Consider the following 22,976-nt stretch of genomic DNA (forward strand, 5'->3'; position numbering starts at 1 on the left):
TGACAGACTGCCAAAAACAAGGTTTCTATTCGAAGAGTGTCACTGATTCTCTTGTTGCCTTTCAATTAGATTTTGCATTTAAAAGAGAATCTCCCTTGTGTTTCTTATAATGATGCACCTGCTCCTTGGGAGATTTCCTCTTTTGACAAGTAATGCCTTAAATCTGGCAAGAGAAACAGCTCCAGGCTTCCTGTGATAATATCAAAGATCATTTGTTTGTATAAGATGTTTGTGTGGGTTTCCCTCCTAAGAGCAGTAAAGTACTACTCCACTTCCTTCCAAAACAACGGCGCACACAAAGTTTCTTGGCCTCTGTTCTGCATTTCCACAGACACCTGCACCAGGACAACTGCCTGGAATTAGCAAGGCTGTGACATAGTACATGGAGAGCTTCATTTGCCCTGGTCACTTGCTTTTGGACATCAATACACAGTAAATGTCAAACCAGTACAGGCAGTGTTAGTTCCAATCTACTATCTTGTAACTTATCCTCATGAAAATTAAATCTATATTCAAAGTTATATCCCTTAGTTTTTAATAATTATTTTTTTTTCTAACTGAGATGTCCACAGATCCTTAAGAGAAGCACCATCTTTTTTTTTTTTTTTTTTTTTTTTTTTTTTTTTTTCTGATTCTAGACCTAGGGACTCCTTCCTATTTGATTATGGGTAATCTTCAGTTGAAACTGCCTTCGCATGAGAGACTTCTGTGATGGATAGAAAACATCACACCTTCTTCAAACAGTTTCAAGAACCCCTTAAAGCGATCTCCTTTCACTCTCACCAGGCTGAGTGTAAATTAACATTGAGATGCATCAGGAATGGCCAATAGACATTCTCTCCCAGAGGTGAACACATTAGCATACCGCTTTCCTATACCTTGTTCTCTCTGCCTTTTAAAATTTCAATATGTACAAATGAAATACAGATTTCAACCCATTCCCCGCTGGGATGTCTGCTCCATAATGAGAGAAATAGGTTTTTGCCTTCCTGCAGATTCAGCAAGGAAAGTGGTGCTCGAAAATTACGTGTTTAGAGTGACACCTTGGAGAACTGACATACTGTGCACACATGTAATCCTCATAAACCTCCCCAGACAGCCCTTATTTCATTTTGCAAACTGCACCCTGGCGGGGCTCCACAGCACGTGGTGTGCGGCGGGCCTGTCCTGCACCGTCTCTCCCTTCCTCTGGGCTCTTCCTTGCCTCCGGGGTGTCTGATGGGCACTTGTCAGTAACAGTCAACAGGAGCGAGGTAGCACAGCCACCCGCCAGTGAAAAACTGACACCGACCGGAATGCTTCCTTAATTAACTTTCCCAAGGAAAGCAACGTTCCCACAGGAAAAAACAACACGTCCCCGCCGCCCCCCCCCCCCTCCTAGCGGTCCATTGAAAATGAGCAACAATGCCGTTGCCTTTTTGTTTCCTAAAGACTTTTCTTTGCTGCAAGCAGTAGCGTGTTCCTCAAAGAATGCTAGTATTTCCTGTGGAAACTGTATGGCTGCCAGTAACGGCTCATAATTTTCCCTTCTCTTCTTTTCGTAAAAATGAAATAAACAAAACGTGGCATTTGACAATAGCCAAAATACCAGTTCACCCCACTTACCACCTGCAGATGAAAGTCATCACCACGAGAGAAGGCCAAGAGAGGCACATTCGCGGCTAAAATCGACGCGGACGAGCCCGGGACGCAGGACAGCGCCGGAGGGGCAGGTCGCAGCCCCGGCTGGACGGGGCAGCCAGGGAGCTCCGGGGATGCGCGCGGGGCTCCCCTGGGCGGCACAACCCCAGGCGCCCCCCTTTCGCGTTTATTATTATCGTGATTGGGTCCTGTCGCTGTTACTATTACTTCGCTCCTCGTTATCTCGGCTTTCAGGCGCTGGGGCACTGCCCATCCCTGCCTCCGAGGTGGCAGCCAGGATAATAACCACACGAAACGGGCAAAGGGAAGGAACAATCCTTTGGAAACCGAGGCGGGGGCTGTCTGCCCACCCCCCTTCCCCTGAGTAAAGCTGCCGCTCGGTAGCCGCAGCCGTTACTATAGAGACCTCCTCCCCACCCCCCCCACCACCCCCAAAACCCTTTCTGCAGAGGCGCAGCCGCTGCCCCGGCCGCCGGGACTCGCGGCACAAAGGGGGCCCGGGGGCTGCGGGGAGCAGGGGCGACACCCGCCGGGGTCTCCCGGTGCAAACTTGGAGAGGCTCAGCCGCCCGCCGCCGCCGCCCGCCGCCTCCCCGCCGCGCCCGCCGGGGACCTGGACTCACCGGGGGGCGCCCGGCGCGCCGGCGGCTCGGAAGCGCGGACGGACTGACGGACGCACGGTGGACGGCGGCGGCGGGAGCAGGAACCGCCGCAGCGGGAGCGGGAGCGGGGCGGGCGGCGGAGGCGCTGCCGCGGCCCCGCTACGTCACAATGCGGCCGGGCCGCCGGCGCCGCTCCCCCGGCCCCCCAACGGGCGCGCGCGGGCGGGGGCAGCCCCGGGGCGGCCGGGCGCGGAGCCGGCGCGGGGGGACGCGGGGCGCACCGCCGGGGACGGGGGCGCGGCCACACCGCCCGGGCTGCCGGAGCCGCCGCGCGCCCCGCGTCCCCGCGCCCGCTCCCCTCCCCACCCCGGGCCGCGCGCCCCTGCTCCGCCCGCCTGACGGCGACCCTCCCCGGTCGGCCCACGCCCCTCCCGCGCCGCCTCCCCACCCGCCCGCCGCTGTCCGCGAACCTGCGCTTCCTTCTCCACCTTTCGCTCGTTCGCCTCTGCCGCCTTTGCGTCTCCCCAGCTGGGCTTCTCCTCTCCTCCCCTCCTACTTTTTGCCCCCCGCTTCCCTCCTTCTCCTCCGCCCCCCGCCCGGCGGCCTCTCCCCCTGGAAATGAAATCGACCCTCACCGGGATCCACGCGTCAGCCGCTGCCACCTCATTGGTCCCCAAATCAGTCCAGCGGGGTCCGGCCTGAACCGGGACGAGGGACTCGGGGAGGGGAAACGGAAGGTGGGCACAGTACTGGGACACTGCTGTGCCTGCGAAGCCTTTGGCAGAGGATGTGGCGCTGGCACGGAGTCCTCGCCCCCACTCCTCCTTCCCGCCCCGGAGGCTCGTCCCCTCCAGGACTTCGCCAGGGAGAGGAGGACAAGGGGGCTTGGCCCGGAACGTGCTTTGCTCAAGCGTGGGTGCTGGCTGGAGACTTTGGTCTGAAATAATGGCTTTTTAATTGTACAGCGTTGAACACATCACCGTCCCTACAGGAATATTAACTTTACTTTTAGCGTCTTTTTCTTAATGGGAGACAGGGAGCAATGGGAGGGATGGTGGGGGGGGGGGGGCTGTGGGCAGCTGGTGAGGCGTGTGGGCAAGCCAGCAGTGGTGACTGCGTCTTTCCTTCCTTATTTCCGAAATGAAATCAGGGAGAGTGGAAGCATTTATGGTAACATTGGCTCACGACCATCTCGCTTTTGCCCTTTGGAAAGCTTTAAATGGTTTTTAAGAAATCTCTTTCCCAGGAGAGATGACTGGAGAAGTTCACTCAGCATTGCTATGGAGGGCCACTCTCTTGCTCCAGGGTGTGGCTACTTGCCCATTGCTGCCCCAGAGAAAAGTGTGAGGAAGCAAGTTCTCGTCCATCCATCCTCTTTGTTCCCTTGCCAGGTCCAAGCAAGCAAGAGTGGCGCCACGATCCTGAGAAACTCAGCACTTAATCTGGGTTAATGGCACTGGGGATGTGTAGCATGTGTGAGCCTGTCAGTGAAGATACATCATCGATAATATATTTACCCCATAGAATAATGGTAATGTATTATATATTAATGGCATGTAATACTGTATTATTACATATGTTCATTATAATATAGATTCAATATGTAACAACCAGCAAGGACCTGGTTGTTTAAAAACTGGGGTTCTCTGGGGGCACCTGGGTGGCTCAGTTCAGTTGAGCATTATAGGACTTCAGCTCAGGTCACGATCTCGGGGTCTTTGAGTCCCAGCCCCACATGGGGCTCTCTGCTGACAGCTCAGACCCTGGAGTCTGCTTCAGATTCTGTGTCTCCCTCTCTCTCTCCACCCGCGCCCCCCCCCACCCCGCTCACGCTCTGCCTCTCTCATAAATAAACAGTAAAAAAAATGAAAAACTGGGGTTCTCTGGATGACTTGTGTAACACTGCACACAGTGCCTGTGGAGTCCATGGGTTGCTCTGTTGGCCGGAAAAAGGCAAGTTGTAGGATTAGGAGGACACAGCTCAGCAATCCTGTTCTGGACCTGTTTTGGACAAGTACATAATTACTAAAATGAGGACTACCTTGAAGGCCAGCAGAAGACATTTCACATGCTTTTAATTTGATTTCCTATTGAAAAACTAAATCTCTCCCTCTCTGCTTTTCGACATAAACAGCCAAGAGCGTGTCCTGCAGCCTTGTAATTTGTTTATTGTCATTTATCATACATACGACTTTGAGTACATACATGGAAAGTGGCTTCACAATTTTAAAAACACACATTATCCCTCAGTAGAAAATACAAAATCAGATGACATCATATGGCACTAAAAATACTTGAAAATATTGGGCTTAATTCATTCACATCTGGTTAAAATAAAAATACCGTTTTTTTGTGTGTTTTCCCTTTTTTTTTTTTTTTTTTTTTTTGCCTCGTATAAACTCCGAGAAAAGCACATCTTGCTTCCATCCAGTAGATATGGATGGAAATTGGTGTCATCCTTGACGTGGTCTACAGAGAGCATTGTTTCACTGCCATCTTGTTAAATATTTTTGACGTCCTGTTCTTTAAAAATCAGATTTTAATTTATTGAAGGACTAAGTTGTTGAAGAGTAATTAATGGACATCTTCCCACTGCTGTAAACATCTACTCGCTCTAACAATGAGTCAGGTGTTAATTCAGTTTAAATCGTTCCACAAGAGGGGCTCGACTGTGTTGCAGGTACAGAAAATGGGTTTTCCCAGGAAAAAAAAGTTCTCTGGTTTTGGCAGCCAAAGGCATAGCATGCCATAGTGTGAAAGAGCAATCTTTGCGATGTTGTTTCAGATATTTTTCCATTTTTTTTAGAGTTCTTTCGTTATGGTTTATTCTCTTTCTAACATGTTTTTGATTACATGTTTACCATTGTTTCCATGTGATTATTTTTACACTGTGATTTTAGCCTACGCTTATATATACTTTCCTACATAGTCCATGAGTTTGCTTTTGCTTGGATTGTTTGTTGGTTTGCTTCTTCTGTGCAATCTGTTGCTAAATCTTAAACCACATGCCAAAGCGTGGAGGTAGTGTAGTTGCGTTGGAACAGAGATGCTAGATTATAGAGCGGATGGCAAGAAAGCCAGCTTCCTCAACAACGTGTTGACTCTTTTATCAAGTTCATGAACTACTCTGCCTAGTCTTTCAATTGCTTATTACCAACCAGTCTGATACTCAGTTTCCTAATCAAGCAGCTGCCTTGGTAGGCTAGTTAGTACCAATGAAAGCGCTTAGCAACCTCCGCTACTGGACCATTTACCCCTTTTAGGAAGACTCCTACCTGTGCCTAACACCACACAGGATGTTCCCATTTTGGAGCACCATTTCTGCTTTGTGTCCATTTCTTATCCCCTACTATTCAACTGTCACCTCCCATCAAGATGCCGGGGAGTTTATATTCTTCGTATTTCGATTCAACACTGAGCACATTTTTATACTCAAGAGCTAGCTACTGAAAATAATTGGTACAGAAGTGCATTTCACTGTATATCATCTGCCAAAGAGCTGACATCTAATTGTTCATTCAATTATTACAATTAAACATCTGCCTCTATCCTTTTACCCAGTTTCCATTACATATCTTTATTGTGCTACAAAAATTGGATAAACCTGCTAGAACATTGTCAATGATCAAGCAGAAAACAATTCTCTTGTTTTCCTATTCTTTCAATGTAGATTTTGCCTTCTTTAAAAACATTTTTTTTTAATTTATTTATTTTGAGAGCATATGAGCAGGAGAGGGGCAGAAAGAAAGGAAGACAAAGAATTCCAAGGAGGCTTTGTCAGCACAGAGCCCGATGCAGGGCTCGATCTCATGAACCATCAGACTGCGACCTGAACCAAGAGTCGGAAGCTCAACCAACTGAGTCACCCAGGTGCCCCTCCCCTTCCGTATTTCTTTTCTCTCTTCTTGGGGCAAGATTTAGCCTTTGCTTCATCTTAGACTTCTAATAAACTTAGAATTGGGAGGGAGATGAAATTCAAGTCCAGCAGCTTAGCTGCTTATAATATGGCAGCTTTAATAAAAGATTTGATATAGAAGAAACTTTATGGATTGTTAACCTGACTCACTGAGATTATCCTGGGATTTCAACGAATCCTGTTACTATGCTTTACCTATCCTTACAGATCATTAGAAGTTTTGTTGGTATTTTTAAATGGAAACAATGAAATCACGTGCAAAAATATGATCAGATGAAGGAGAGTGTCTTGATGTGTTCTGAGGTAGCTTGGGGCAAAAATACAAAAAGACTCTACTGGGGGCAAAGGGTTTTTTTTTTTGGTGGGGGGAGTCAACTGATTGGGAGCCATGATCTTTCCTCTGGGTTTCTCTTCCATAGTGAGCTACCAACACAGAGCACAGTGAATCTGTAAAGCCGCTGAAATACCTAGAGGAAGTCTGGATCCAAACTCTATTCAGGCAGGCAGTATGTAGGTTTCATGACTGGATTTAACTACATTTACTGTAACCCAATTGCCAGATTTTTGCAGGTTAGCACTTTATTCTACCTGAGGTTGACTTGGGCTCCCACTTCACCTGCACCCCCGAGAGACTCCCTGCCCATTCTTGTAAAGCTTCATCCAAAAACCTCCAGTTTTCATTTAAAAGTAGCATTTCTTCACCATCCCAACGGATTTCCCAAGAATTCCACTTACATCATGTGTAATAGGTCACCTTCCCCCCGCCCCCACAACCGCCGGATCCTTTTTTTTTTTTTTTTTTTTTTAAAGTAGACTCCACACCCAATGTGGACCTGAACTCAGGGCCCTGAGATCAAGACCTGAGCTGAGATCAAGAGTTCAATGTTTCACTGACCGAGAGCCACCCATGGACCACATTTTTCCAGATAATTTTAATGGAAAATATTTTCCCCCTCAGGGTGGCTTGTTGCCTTTGGATCTGTTTGAACAGACTCCCCCTGAGTTATATCCCATCTCCTTATCTGTCTACTGACGCCTCCAATCTGAATCAGACTAGCATTGACAACAGTAAAATGTGCCTGAGGCTTGTGCTCCCAGAAATCAGCAACGGATGAGAAATGCCCCCACCTTTTCGTGTTCCAGGAAATGTCTTACCACAAAAAGCCAACTCCCCGTATAATTGATAAAACTCATGGTCTCCTCTTTCTCATGACTCCATAAGCTCTGTAGGTGACTCCCTTGTTTACCTATGACCAAGGCCAAACAGAGACTTTCCCCTTCTGCATGAACGTGCTGGCAGGACTAGACACAGACCCTCCAACTTCCCTTTCTTTGTCTCATGAATGAATAGCTGAGATTCAACTGTTTGTCCCTCTGAAACTTGCTACACACAGAAAAAACATTTCCTGTTCAGCTAACTGATCTAGACTTCCCTTGATTGCAAAGCAATCCCAATGATACATCACCCCACCTGCAACTTGCCTCTCCCTCCCTGTAAAAGTCTAACACAAAATGCCTGTGCAGAAACACTCAGATGCTTGGAGTTAGGGTGCTCAGGGTATTGCCAGAACCTGAATAAAGTCAATCGTACTTGTCTGTGTTTGGCTTTGATTGGGTACTTGTGTCTTTTTTTAATCTTCATGAATAGCTACCCTAGTCACTGGTATAAATTAATGCCGTGGACCTGTTATGTCGCCGTAAGATGGTTATTTCTAAGCAAACTTTTACATCCAACATTTTTGTCTGCAAGGGAAATTCCTAACACTCTACAACAATAACTGAGGAGTGTTTTAAATCCTTCAAAATGCAGTCTGATTATTCAACTTTTCCATACATTTGGTTTTTTTGCTGTTGGTGATTTACATAGCCCTTTGACATCAGAGTATTCAACTTCATTAGGGATAAATGAAAATGCTGTAAGGTGCCAAACAGTCAGCATATTTGCTTCCATAATATGATACGTGTACATAACAATATCTTAGTTACTAACTAGTCATCCAGATTCTTTATGCTATACCATGGGATTGATATATTTTCCAGAGCTTCCACATTAGTAATTTGCCTACTGGCTTACACTACTTTCCAATGTGGGTGAATAGGAAAGAGAAATAGTTTCTAAGACTCAGGCCCAGGATGGGTGTTTTCAACAATTGGTATATCCCACAGATTAAAGACCTCTTAAGAAAGAGAGGAGGGGGATGGGGAGGGGGATGGGGGGGAAGGGAAGAGGGAGGAGGAGGGGAAGGGGGAGGGGAAGGAGAAGAGAGAGAGAGGGAATCCATATAAGATTGAAAAACTATGGCTGGGAAGTTCTGCAAAATTCTGTAAACATGGAGTCTCCATCGTCAAGGGCACACGTGGACACTAGAGATTTCATGCGTGTGCATAAACACCGATTAAATCTTGAACTGGAGGTTCTGGTATTTGAAATGAATTTGATTAGATTGTTCTAAAAAGGAATGCAGGTCAGCTGAGTGTGGTTAAGTGATTTGAAGAGGAATGTGGGTCAACTTCTGAACACCGTGCCACGTTCGCATGGACCTGCCCCGGTGGTAGAACAGGAGATTTACGAAAATGCATTCCACTGATTACTTATCAATTGTAACCACACTGTGGATTTAACTGAATTCAGTCTTCCAGGCAACTAGAGTCTCGCTTCTTCATTTTGATAATGATTTCACTATAGCACATCATCTGTGCTTTGAGTATTCTTGTGCTATATCTTGGATTCAGAGTTTCTGTTGTCTTTATAAGTAACTCACCTTTTTTCTTACCTATTCTATCTTGAGACCAAACCCATGCACTTGAAGATGATTAGATGGGTCGACAGACGACGCTCATTATTATGAAGTGCAACAAGGAGATTTTGATGCTATGGGGATTAAAGCTAGGATGCACTGGTTTTTGGCTTTATCCCTGAGCAGTTTCTAGTGGGTTAATAGAACAAAATCTTTTTACCCTTGGATAAGCCACACAGAGACATTCGAACTGGTTACCTCTAAGCAGCAGGAGAAAGCCGGCAGTGAATGGAATGCATAAGTAATTATAATCCCCTCTGTTCCAAAGCAGAATAAATCCTGTTTCCAAACAGCTTTTCGGAAGAAAAACTAGTTCAGAAAATGAAGTACGGTTTTCAGTCTTCTTAGATATGACTGTGTTGTGAGTTTTACTTTTTCCTCTAAATTTATAGCTTCCAGTTCCCAATTCCTCAGCTTGGGGACATATGGTCCCCTTTAGAAGAAAACAAGGGGAGAAAAGCGAAATTCATATTGAACTAGATGAGGAAAGCTGATGGCCGATGAAAAATGTTCCTTGTAAATCATGGGAAATGTTTTAAAGGTGGCTTGTGGGAAGAAGAGAGAAAGATGTAATTGTTGATAGACTAAAGGCTTGTAAATTTAAAGTCTAGGGCAGCCCTGCAGAGTAGAGGTTAGGCACACTGATCTCAGTGTCAGACTTCCTGGGTTCAAATCTCAGCTTCATTTCGTACCATCTTCGAAGTTAGGGAATGTGGCCAGGACTTAGTTTCCACAACTACAAAATGGGATGCTCATAGTGCCTATCGCACAAGATTGTTATGATAACTGAATAAGTCAGTATTCTAAGAGAACTTAAACCTGGACACATAAGAATATTAATAAGTATTTGCCAAACAAATGAACTGTGGAAGGCCTACAGCACCTGCATGAATTCCCTGGAAATTTCCCTGGAAATGTGGGTTCTGAAGCCCAGTGCTGTGCTAGCTGACTGTAGAGTTCATTTCTTCTCTACTTATATCACGGCATTAAATAACACTGGGATGCTTTGCTTCTCGAACTGGAATTGAAGTACATCTTGGGTTCCTATGGGGTATGTGTATAGTTATCCACGGCCCTACTTTTATTATAAGCCCTTAGATTACATGAGATGTTATTCAGAAAGACTTTCAGTTCATGTTTAAGTATTGTCGCTGGTGCTCTGGCAATTTAAGAGTTTTGAAAATGTGGCTCTCATTTGATATTTACCATTGGATTGTCAAAGGCACCTAACATTCTTCCCAGACCACTGTGAGTGATGTGATGCACAATTCAAGAACTGATGAAGTAGAAGTATTTTGAAAAATGGAACATCTTTAGTGAGAAAAGTGTCAGTATTTTTAACTCTAGGGCGGTCAATATGATTTTGATGAGTTTACCACCAATGTGGTGTAAATGGAAGAATACAGTTCTTGGAAAAATATAACTTGTTATGCACTTATCCAGCAAATTAATATAATCGAGCACCTGCTGTACACTGGGCAATGAGCTAGTTGTTTAGAATATATTGGGGTGGACAGAATGGACACACTGGGCTGCCCTTTGACAGAGTCAATAAACAAGTGCATTTCAGTGTTGTTAAGAGCTGTAAAGGCAGAAAACAGACTTTTGTGGCAAAAAAAAAAAAAAATAAGGATCTAATAGAACACTACATGGTCAGGGAAGGCCTCTGAGATTTGAAGGGTGAGAGGGAGCCTAACCAGTGAACATTGAGAAGAGAAGAGTCCCAGGCAGAGGAACCAGCTGGGACTGCTGAGCACCCAACCACCCCACCACTAAGAAGCCAAGAGTGTTCAGAGTAGGTCTCAAATAACGAAGTGATTCAAGGAGGGTCCTATCAATCTACCTCTTCGACTGGCACCACACACATACAAAAACAACCAGCGATGCCGTTAACCATATATTCAGGAAACCCAGGTGGAAATGCTGACACATTCAAAGTGCTTGCAAAGCATCTGTGAGGACAATGTCACGGCACGCTGCTCATCCCCAGACAGCGAGACTTCAGAGAAAGTCGAGCTCCTACGACATCCTCCCCGGTGTGGAGGTCAAGCAGGGCTATTAAACACATGTATCTGAGGTGGAGAGATGAACTGTTCCCGAACCTTGGACGACTGAGACTGGAACACAAAATACTTTCCAGAACAAGTCAGGGAGCGGGAAATCACGCAGGGGATGGAAAACGTCTGTGAGAATCATAAATAATGAGGGACATACATCTGAAAATGTTTGGTATCTAACGTGGAATTTAAGAATTGTGACTTCGAAATGTGGAGGGCTTTTCCTCGGCTCTCACTTTCCACATTTTCTAAAACCTGTCATGACCTTGGCAGTGGCTTTGCTAGCTAGATGGACAAGGGGAAAAGAGCTTGGAATCTTGGTACGGATTTGAGGAAATGAGTGTTTTTGGAAAAAAAAAAAACCACCACAATTCTATTGTTCATAGCATCCTGTACTACTCAGACTATACTATGTAGTATTATATAAAAGCATAACAAGTCCACAGCAAATAATTTAAGTATAGTCTCCAGGGACCCTCTAGGGCCACGCTGTCCAATACAGTAGCCAGTAGCCAGAGGTAGTTACTGAGAACTTGGACTGTGGCTAGTCCAAACTGAGATGTGTGGTCACTGTACAATGCCCACCAGTATTTCACCATCTTAGTACAGAAAAGAGAATGGAAACGATCTCATTAATAATTGTATAATGTCTGGATATATTGGATTAAATCAAATACTGAAAATTAATTTCTCCTGCAATTTTTTTTTTTTTGTTTAAATCTCACTACCTTAAAACTGAAACTCCCACGTTTTGCTCACATTGTATATCTGTCGGACAGCTCTGTTCTAGGGAAAGTGAAAAATCACCCTCACCATGCCTGCTCCCTAAGCATCTTTTCTAACCCATTCTGTCAAAATGGATGGCAGTGTTGTCAGAGGGAAAAACAGGAGGCTAACCAACTTCAGGTCTAGGTGGAAGGTAACAGATGGATGTGACAGTTACACAGTATTGGAAAAATTGATGCTTGGTAGAAAACGCATCAATAAGTGTTGGAAGGAAATTACTGATGTGCTCTGAAGATGTTTCCAAAGAAGGAAACCAGGAGCGTAAAATAACAAAATAGAACAAAACACTACTTCATCCTTGGGCTAACTGACTGAGGAACTGCAGAATATATGGCCCTTCAGATTGCATGTGCTTTTTTTTTTTAATGTTTATTTATTTTTGAGAGAGAGGAGGGGGAGGGGCAGAAAGTTGCAGGGGGGGCAGACAGAGAATCCTAAGGGGGCTCTGCTGACAGGAGCGAGCCCGATGTGCAGCTTGGGGCTTGTACTCACGAACCGAACCGTGAGATCATGACCTGAGCCAAAGTAAGATGCTCAACCAACCGCTCAACCCCTCTGAGCTACCCAGGTGCCCCTGTTTGTGCTTCCTTAACAAAAGAGCCTGCGTGATTCTCCAAACTTAATCCCAAACTCCCTCTCCCTCCCTCCAAAACAACAACTAAACAAACAGAAAACAAGCCTTTGCAATCAGTGAGCTAAGGCATCCAGTGTATATTCTGGAAATTTCTTGGCAATGGCCCCACTCCATGCAGACTATGCAACAGATGTTGAAGACGCTTAGCATGATCTGAGAACAGAGGAAAAAGCTATCATATCTTCATACTTGGCTGAAGGAAAAAATCTTTTCCCTTGAAAAGATCTGTGTAAATGTATGCCATTAACAACCTAGCTAATATATCAGACTTCAAAGTGACCAGACTATAGGCTCACTGTTTTACTAATCCTTTGGCTTCCCCTGCTTTGAAATGGTTCTAGAAAAATCCATTTTGGACTATTTTGCCCTTGGCTTTAACACTTGGCAGGCGAGTTCACTGTCCTCTGTTCTTCCTTGTGTTAGTTATAAAGCTGTTTGTCATCTCTAGTATCCGGAACACCTGCTTTTTTTTAAAGGACTCCTGGCTTGGGGAAAAAGAACATAAGTTATTTTTATGCAAAACTCACCAGCTCAAGGCTTTTAAAACGCCTATCTGAAACACTGTATTTTCTGTCCCCCACCCCGTAATCAAAGAAGAAATCTTTAAAATCAGAATTTTTTTCATTTTGCCAGTTTCCTTTGGAGATAAATCACTGGAAAGGCAAGTGACAGGACAGTTGAGCAAGTCAGAGAAAGAGCCTTGTGCTCGAGACAGGATACACAAGGGAAGAAAATCACAGGCAGTCATGTCTTCCAATCCACTGACAGAATTTTTAAGAACTCATGGAAGCCTAACTTTCAAGAATTTATGAAGACCGAGAAAATGAGAGCAGCTCTGTTACTTCTTCATATGGAATGTGACACGTTTTAAAATCCCATGTTTAGCATGTATCTGTAATTTTTGCCTACTTAAGTAGACCTTCTCCCTTCTGGTAATAGCTGTTATCTTTTTCTTCTGGGGAAAAAAGGGGGAACTCACCCTTCCTCAGTTGATAGATTTGTTTATCACTTGACCTGCCTCCTTTACTGTGGGGATGGGCACATGGCCAAAACTAACCAATCGGAGTCTCTCATTCTAGTGGCCATAGAGATTGCACAAGAATGGGAGATTGGTTGAGCAACAGACAGAGAGGCATTCGCTCTTGTTCTGTAGGGTTGTTAGCTCTGAGGGTGATTTCAGTCCAGGGCAGCTGTGGCGGCCATCTTTGCTCCCTGAGTCGACAGCCTAATTGAGAATGAAGCCAACATAGAGAAAGGTGGTACTGGGGGGGGGGGGGGTGGGGGGAAGAAAGGAAATGTTGATGAAAAAACTTCAGCCCCTGGTTTCTTATTCACATCATCCCCAATTTCCAGTCTGCTTTCCTTATTACCATAGGCTAGTTTGAGCTGGGTTTCTGTCACTTGTAATCGAAAGATTTACAATTTGTACTTTCTGTTTGAAAGCAAATAACAATTGTGCACAAAAGAGAGACGGTGAGAGAACAAAAGCAAACAAGAGTAACAAAGGCTTCCCAAAGTAGAGAAAAGAAAGAGGAAAAGCAGAAACAATTACATAATTTTCCTTCCTTCTCTCAATGTGTTAGCGTAAATTACACACACACATACACGGAAATTTTAAAGAGACTATCAATCTTAACTTATCCACTGGAATTGAATACCAACTAAATCATCACAATGAAATTAACTGTTCTTGGCATACAAGGTGCTCTGCAGGCAAAAGTGAAAATTTTGAAAACATATCTCTCAGCTCTTTCCATATTCTTTTTTCTATTCATCATTCCCTCATTTTTAAACAAAAAAATTGACTATTAAAAAAATTAATCCATTAATCTATGTTCGTTTTTAAAAATATAAGTAGTAAAGAAGTTAATTCATTAGAAAATGAAAATCCAAACCTTACTTTTCAAACCTATTCTTCAAGTGTGCGTTTGAGTGTACTCTTCCAGATCCTTCTCCTTGAGTGTATCAAAAGATATTTCTTTTCCTTTTAACACAAAATCAGGTCAAAGTTTGGATCTTGTTCCCAACTTAATTTCTTAAAAATTGAAAGAATCTTATGGACGTCTTTTCATGTAAAATACATAGGTCTGCCTCATTTTGTTTAGTGACTGATTAATATTTCAATGCATTGATGGACATTGGGTCTGTCGTTACTTTTTTGTTTGCTTTTGCTATTAGCTCTAGTGATACACTTAGAAGAATGAGTATATATTCTTATACTCTTTCCCTTTTAAAAATTACGATGACTTTTATTATTGTTACCATAGTTTCCTACTCACAAACTATGAACTAATGACCAGGACAAGGGCCAATTAAAATCTTCATCTTGCACATCCTTGTGTTCGCACACACAGAGGGTCTCATGAAATAGGCAGTAGCGAGGCATGCTTTGAAGTGTGAATGGAAGAGAAACATGAACAAAAATTATCTGGCCCAGGACAGACGAGGTCTGTTCCCACACCCACCCCTGCACTGTTGCCTTCCCCAAGGTAACAGATCTTGGCAGATGACTGACCCCCTAACCTACATCTCTGCCATTTTTGTTGTCAGCTTCTGTCAATTACCACACGAGACAGTTAGTAAAACAGCTCTTCACCTTCAGGCAGATGTCTGTTGTCCATTTGTCTAGATCAAGAGGCTTACGAGCACCTCTAATTCTGAATTCTATAGGGCCATTTGAGTCCTGGCAGGGTTGACAACACAGTTGCTACTCTTTAATCAGCCTGGTGGACAGGATTCATTTATTTTGCCTTCTGCTTTGAATTCCTTTCCAGGGAAAGTTCTAGAGTTTTAAAAAAAAAGGGTAACCCTTTCTTTTTGCTTTTGCATCAGTATTAAACCTGCAGACTTTATCAGTTCTTTTGGGGGGCAGGGAAGGGTGGTTTATGATGCTTCAGGTTTCTGAAGCCTGACTCAATTACCTGTAATATTTTCCTCTACCTTCTCCAGGCAGATGTTGAAAAAAAAATCCCTTCTTGTAGTGGTTTATCAAGTGGCTTAATTTTTTCACGTTGGCATGTTTATGCCTGCTGACTGATGTGTACAACTTGTTCTCAGATAACCTGAGCAGTCCAGGATGTGCTGGTGCCTTGCCTGTGACCCCAGAGAGGCAGCAGCATCCACTTTCACTTCTGTTTTGTGTTCTTCTGTTCTACTGAAAGTAAAACAAAAAACAAAAAACAAAAGCAAAACATGAGACAATTTTCCAGTGAAATCTCCGATTGGGGCAGATTATTTGACCAACGAACCCTGGCCAGTAAAAACAGCAAGGCTTGCCTCTTTGCTGACGAGCAAGATGGGCTCCTGGTGGCAGATTCCTGTTCAACACTGAAATGTAGAGGAGCATCTGAAGCCGAGGTCAACCAGACGTCTGGGTTGTTCTTCTGTTTTGCATTGGCCATCATCAATAAGTCACCCATGGCTGCCCTCAAAGCAGGGTCCCATCTTTACTCAAGGCCAGTGCTTTAGAGCAAAATTGTGGGATAAGCAAAGTTTATGTTGGGTACTGACTACCTCAATGCACTTTTTTATCCACTTATTTTTTTTATTTTTTATATTAAATATAATTTATTGCCAAATTGGTTTCCATACAACACCCAGTGCTCATCGCAACAGGTGCCCTCCTCAATGCCCATCACCCACTTTCCCCTCTCCCCCACTCCCCATCAACCCTCAGTTTGTTCTCAGTATTTAACAGTCCCTTATGGTTTGCCTCCCTCCCTCTCCATAACTTTTCTTTTTCCCCTTCCCCTCCCTCATAGTTTTCTGTTAAGTTTCTCAGGATCCACATATGAGCAAAAACATATGGTATCTGTCTTCCTCTGCCTGACTTATTTCACTTAGCATAACACTCTCCAATTCCATCCACATTGCTGCAAATGGCCAGGTTTCATTCTTTCTCATTGCCAAGTAGTATTCCATTGTATATATAAACCACGTCTTCTTTATCCATTTGTCAGGTGATGGACATTTAGGCTCTTTCCATAATTTGGCTATTGTTGAAAGCGCCGCTATCAACATTGGGGTACAAGTGCCCCCAGGCATCAGCACTCCTGTATCCCTTGGGTAAATTCCCAGCAATGCTCACTGCACTTTTCAAGTGCCTTCTATCTTTCAAAATAGGCCCTGTCTTACCACACGTATTCTTACATCTGGAATGTGTACCCCATCCCAAACATGGGGATGCCTATCTCCAACCAGCACATGCCACCAAAATATACTTGTCTTGTGTCCCGCTGCATCTGGATTCTCATAGGATCTGGAGTAAAGCTGATAAACTTATAGAAGTGAAGGCTGCTAGTGGGCACATTTCAAGGATAATATGTACAGTTAACAGTCTCCTCATAAACCTGGTTAGAATCCCCTTTGTGCAAAATAAATGAATATGATGGCAGGGCTTTCAGGCCCTTAGTTGTGGGAGGTGTTCAGTGACAGAAACTTGCTTTCAGAGACTCTGTAACGTACATTGAGAGGCAGCTCCCCACCACACCAACCGAGTTCCACCTTCTGCCTTTGCTGTTCTGACAGAAAGCTTCACGGAATATCCTTACAGAGCTGCAACTGTAACTCAGCAGTCATGAGGCTCCTCTCCACAGCAGGGGAAGAGAGCTCCGCCAGGGAACATTCTCCAGCATAAGGCAGCCTCTTGACATTCCACAAGAGAAGGAGTGAAAGCTCTTGTTGTTTGAAATGTGTGGGTTTTACTGATTCCTTTTCTCAACCCTACCTCTGCCTTCCTCCGTGGCTAACCTGCCCTTGTCTTTTTGAAGGAACAGGAGATTCTAGGTGTGTGAACTCCTTCTATAGGTAGTCATTTAAAGGACTACCATGTTATGTACAGCGAGGGAGCTCAAAACAAAACACGTGTTGAGTCAAATTGGGATGAAGACTGCATTTTCCCAGCTGAATAAAACGTTCAGTGATTGCTTTTGTTTCGTCTTTTCAGTTCAGTCCCACATTTTCTAATACCTTCAAATGTTCTTTTTAAAATATTTATTTATTTATTTATTTATTTATTTTGATAGAGAGAAAGAGAGAGAGAGAGAGCACACTGAACGGACAGAGAGAGCGAGCGCACGAGAGAATCACCAACAGGCTCCGCACTGTCAGCGCGGAGCCTGATATGGGGCTCAAACCCATGAAATGCAAGACCATGACTGAGGCTGAAATCAAGAGTCAGCTGCCCACCAACTGAGCCATCCAGGCATCCCCCACACTTTCTAATACCTTCAAATTCCGTGTTTCATATTATGATTGTTTTTCCTTTAAACCGTGTACAGGCAGGGCATCCAGGTGGCTCAGTCGGTTAAGCATCCAACTCTTGATTTTGGCTCAGGTCATGATCTCATGGTTCATGAGTTCAAGCCCTGCGTCAGGCTCCACGCTGACAGCACAGAGCCTGCTTGGGATTCTCTCTTTCCCTCTCTCTGTCTCCACCCCTCCCCCTCCAATCTTTCTCTTTTTCATGATTTCAAAAATAAATAAATAAACATGACAAACAAACAAACAATATACAGATCTCCCAGGACATACTGTGGTTTGACTTCACAATTTTTCAGCCTTATTATGGGCCAAAAGCTCTATGCATTCTGTACTTTGAATTTTGAATTTTGATCTTTTCCTGGGCCAGTGACAGGCAGTATAATACCCTGTCATCATGCTGGGGCAGCCCCAGCTCCTGGTCAGCCTCTCAGTCACAAAGGTCAACAACCAGTCTACTTACGACCTTTTTGTTACTATACAACCGTTCTGTTTTTCACTTTTAGTAAAGTATTCAATCAATTGCACGAAATATTCTACACTTTATGATAAAAATAGGCCTTGGGTGAGATGATGCTATCTAACTGTAGGCTAATGTAAGGGTTCTGAGTACATTTATAGGAAGCTAGGCTAGGCTTTGACGGTAGGTTAGACATACTACACGCATTTCAACTTACGATATTTTCTATTTATGATGCGTGTATTGGGATGACCCCATCATAAGTTGAGGAAGATCTGCAGACTCTATGTAGGATTTCAATCTTATTTTCCAAGCAGCACCTGAAAATGCAGTATGTCATACAAGTGATTCTTGATTAGGATCTTACGGAAGAACATTTAAGACAAGGTTCTTAGGAAGAAGGTGATCTATTTGTATCTCTTCAATATAAGTGAAAATTCACCTTCTAGACTTCAGTCTGTCCTTTAAAGATGTCTTTACATTCAGTCGATTATTCTCTGGTCACTCCTTCTAGTTCCATTAGGTCCTTTTATAAGGTAGTTTGAAATAGCCAACTAATGTTCTCTGACAAGGAGTAGATTTTTCTGGCTACTTAACTGTTCTGGACATAGTTATATCTAAACACAACACTTTCTGATTTTTCCATAGGTGAAGACCTTTGTTCAATTTACTTAACTTTTAGCACAACATAAAGGAAATTTATAGGTAGACATTAATTTTATATTCGATGAAGTAGCTATGTGAAGGATAAAGAATAATTGAAGACTTTGATTTACATTGCATCAAGTGCTCAAATATCAATTATAAAATAAAAATTTATTTGCCTCTCCCTTAATCAAATATGTTCATGCTCAAGACAAGAATTACACAGGGGAAAACTTCACATCTCTAGAACTTTAATAAAAATAAGATTGCAGTTATAAATCCCTAATCGGGGGATCTTAATGTTGGTGACAGGACATTGGGAACGAGCTAATTGGCAATGTAAGAAAGACCTAGGGCAGGAGGGAGATTTTTAAATCAATAGAGTAAACAACTGGCTGACGTTGGGTAGATAAGAGAAACCTGGTTCTGAAAGCTGTCTTTGCCCCTCGCTCACAGTCTGAGAAAGGCTGAATTTATAATGTGAAGTGGCAAGTAGGGGATGAACCCAGGGATTTCATCTTGGGGCTTTGCCGTAGTCCTAAATCATCCCCGTGGTCTCAACTCAGGCTTCCCTCCTTTGTCCTCCAACCATCTGGCAAGGCAATAAAAATACCTGTCATTTTAGCATTTGGAGGCAAAGGCTTAGGAAGAAGGCAAAATTCTTTTTTGTTCAAAAAAACACCGTGATGGCCTGGATCTTTCGGCTCTGAGAGTTGAGCACTTCCCCCTCCTCCCCTCTAACCTGAAAGGGTCTTCTGCCCTGTAACATAATTTCTATTAGCCAGAACATTTTCCATAGACTTCTATATTGTGCTAAGAGTACTTTTGCAAGTTGCATTTTTTTTTTCAGCTCTTACGTTGCCCAGTGCCAGGAACACCATTTGTTCTTAGATGTGCTCCAGAAGGTGTCATTCCCCTAGACTACAAAGTGAGCAGTGCTCCCTGGCTCCGTGTAGCAAGGTGGCCCGCGGGCTGGTCTAGAATGGTGTGAGGGAATATTAAAGGGGGTAGGCTGCCCCCCAGGCACAGGTATTCAGAGAAGGAGGTAAACTGGAAAGCAAATCCTTTTGGGAAATCTGTGAAAATATGGGGAGGAGCACCACTGATTGGGTGGTGATCCCGGTGATTTGGATGTTGAAGAGACGGATGGTTCCTGAAGGCTCCAGGGGGTAAACTTAGGGCACGCGTTTTGAATATGTCTCCACAAATACATACCTCCCTGCATTTCCTTTCAAAATGAATCACAGATCGGTGATACTGAGAGAGCTTATTCCTGGAAGAGAATAGAGACTCGCCTTACGTGAGTATAGGAAGGGAATCAAGAGGCTGTTCAAGGAGAGTTGCTAATGAATCTTGTTTTCCTCAAACCCTTCCTTTTCATTGATCTTGGCATGTTTCAAAGGCTAGAGAGTTGGTTCTCTTACCACAAAAACACAAGTCTGGGCACTGAACTCAGGACAGTTAATTCAAATATGTAGGTAATTAATTTTAGTTAAATATTTATATTCTTAAGAAGGGATTGAGAAATTAGGTGGAAAAATCAGTCTGATATCACTGGATTTGGGTTTTACAAAGGCACATGTTTATTCCTTCCTTTCTAGCATAATTTTTCAAAAACAGTTTCTTGTTTGTTATAAAACTGCCTCGACCCTGAAAACAACACCATCAGAAAAATCGCAAAACAATCAGGGTAACGATCTTGGTATTAAGCTGAAATGAAACACTTTGACCTCCCTTTGCCCTACAAGCAGCCCCTCCCTATGTTAATTAAAAAAAAACCAAGTTTTGTTTTAAATTTTTAGTTTAGGAGATTGAAATTAAGGTACTGTAAGCTAATGTGTCTCTGACTTAAAATATTTTGCATGTGAAACAGCCAAATTACAGAAAAACCCGGTTCAGCTGCAAGAACCATGTGGCACCTATAAAGCAGGCATTCCAGGGGGGGCGTTTTTCATGGTGAGCCAAATAAGAAGCAGCTGGGGCTCAAGAGCATTCCTTCTCATCCCAGACAGTCCAAAACTGGGAACTGACATGCCCGCTTTCTATGTGTGCTGAAAGAGCTTATCTTTAAATAGTCTTTCTGTTCAATTCATCGTTCATCTATTAATAGGAATACCCCCCTCCAACGCCAGCCACCAAACTCCAAAGGAGCCTAAACCTCAAAGGAATAGTGGAGAATCCTTATTCCCTGGCACTTGCCAGCATGTGCGCAGATGACCATGAAGAAGTATAAATCCCCAAACGGTGACACTACAGGTCTGCCATATTGGCTCCGAAGTGAGGCAGTTCAAAAACAATGTCCGTGAAAGTGGCAAAGCACCTGGTGAAAGGATTTGAACCCAAGCCAAAATATCTGGGAAAATTATACCAGGAGCTTGTCCCCAACAGTACCAGAATGGACATGAAAGGCAAGGCATGCTTTGAGCCTGAGGAAAGTTTGCAGGTCCACAAAAAGGGGAAGAGATTTTAGCTACCATCACACTAAAAAATTTTTTTTTCAATGTTTATTTATTTGTGAGAGACAGAGCACGAGCAGGGACGGGCAGAGAGAGAGGGAGACACAGAATCCGAAGCAGGCTCCAGGCTCTGAGCTGTCAGCACAGAGCCCGATGCGGGGCTTGAGCTCACAAACCATGAGACCACGACCTGAGTGGAAGTTGGACGCTTAACTGAGTGAGCCACCCGGGTGCCCCTCCTCACATTTGGTTAACTATTGAAAGCTTGTTACCACACAGATGTATCAGCTGGTTGCTAACCTTCCAGGCTGCAGAGTTTGAATGGAAGTCAGTGTGGGGACAGAGGACTTGGGGTCAGGTACTCAAGGTGCAATTCAGACAAGGAGTGCAATTTTATCCCTGTTTGCGGGAGTAACAACATCGCAGCCTCATGTCACAGGCCAACTCTTCAGGCTTCCTAACATGCTGAATCTGGCCTGGCTACCCCTCCAAGGGACAATGTTTGCATATGTATGCAGACAGAGTCTCAGTCTATTTGAGTTATGGTAGGCACACGCAAAGAACAGCTTGGAAAATTTGCCATTTACATGGAGCACAACCCACAGAGGCAAACTTGTGTTCAGTCAGGACCAGAGTAGCGACATACTGTCTACCGTCATACCCCTCTCACAACCACTGCATGGCTAGACCTATGGCACGGTGCCATCCTACATTTCAGAAAAAGCTGGCCACTGAGAGACCACTTTTGCCTGGAGAGGGGCTGGTGAGTTTGATGTGCCCTGACCATTGTGGGAGATACTTAAGCTAGGTTTGGGCCATGCCCTTAAGTCCCCCGAGGCTTCCAGCTGCCCAGCACAGCAGAGATTAGAATGCCCAGCCTGCTCAGGGAGCACCTATCCGTTCTAGACCAATCCAGACCTACAGTGGACCTCTTCCCACTTTTCAAAGAAACTGTGGTCCTGCACACAGTTGGGAAGGTCTTAGTCACTCTGTGAGTTGCAGACGTATGCCCTGGTGTGAGGAAGCAGAAAATGGGCTGCAGTTGCTGCCAGCACTTGGGCCATGTGGTACCACACCAGATACCTGTTCATCCAGGGACCTTCCTTTGCTACGTATCCTGGGAAATTCATGTTCTTCCACCTCCCAAATGATCCTAGTCCTGACATTACGCCAGTGATGGATGGCTTGGGTTATGAGTCTACCTGACCAAAACACATTTTGCAAAGCCAAATATTTCCATCAGTACAAAATCAACGCATTTGCCAAAAACGACAAACCCACAATTCCAATCTGTTAACGCTTGTGAAAGATAAAGATACAGAGTAATCTGTTTCCTTGGATTCTTTAGTCTCCTGCGTGAACTTCACAATTGTTTTTAATTACCTTTCGGTTCCTGCTTGGACACCAAGGTAACTACAGATTTTAAGAGAAAACGTACGTGTCAGGATAAGAGTTACCAATTCAGTCCCTGACAACAGTTATCAGGCATCTCCGTGTGGAGTGATTTGTCCAGTGTGGAACACTTCATAATTTGGAATCAAGGCTTTAAAACTTTGTCCTCAGTTATGTACCCTTCAAAATCATTGTAACTCCCCAGCTATTGAGGGGTACACAGGCTTCCCATGTTTTTACATTGAGCATTATCTAAGGAAGAAAATTCTGACCTCATACTCATGATGTAATGTATATCAGAGGCCAGTTTATTCAGGTGAGTGAACTAGAC

General features: G+C 44.0%; 1 protein-coding gene and 1 long non-coding RNA gene across 6 annotated transcripts in view; one reads left to right on the top strand and one right to left on the bottom strand.

Annotated features, from left to right (window-relative positions):
• The window catches only part of SNCAIP (synuclein alpha interacting protein), a 159,239-nt gene extending 156,248 nt beyond the window's left edge, over positions 1 to 2,991 (bottom strand). The window contains exon 1 of one of the 5 annotated variants that reach the window (XM_058737948.1): positions 2,878 to 2,991. The gene's annotated coding sequence lies outside the window, so the exon portion shown is untranslated. Of the gene's footprint in view, positions 1 to 1,605; positions 2,023 to 2,263; positions 2,530 to 2,712; positions 2,794 to 2,877 lie in introns of those variants that run through there. The other 4 variants (XM_058737958.1, XM_058737938.1, XM_058737978.1 and 1 more) reach the window with 4 other exon arrangements.
• LOC131516676 (uncharacterized) lies at positions 2,905 to 6,711 on the top strand. The gene is made up of 3 exons (XR_009264193.1): positions 2,905 to 2,979; positions 3,634 to 3,773; positions 6,578 to 6,711. It is a non-coding gene; the product is annotated as an uncharacterized LOC131516676 (long non-coding RNA).
• Positions 6,712 to 22,976: the final 16,265 nt, after the last annotated feature.

This window comes from Neofelis nebulosa, chromosome 1 (genome assembly GCF_028018385.1).
Source record: "Neofelis nebulosa isolate mNeoNeb1 chromosome 1, mNeoNeb1.pri, whole genome shotgun sequence".
NCBI classification, from domain to species: Eukaryota; Metazoa; Chordata; class Mammalia; order Carnivora; family Felidae; genus Neofelis; species Neofelis nebulosa.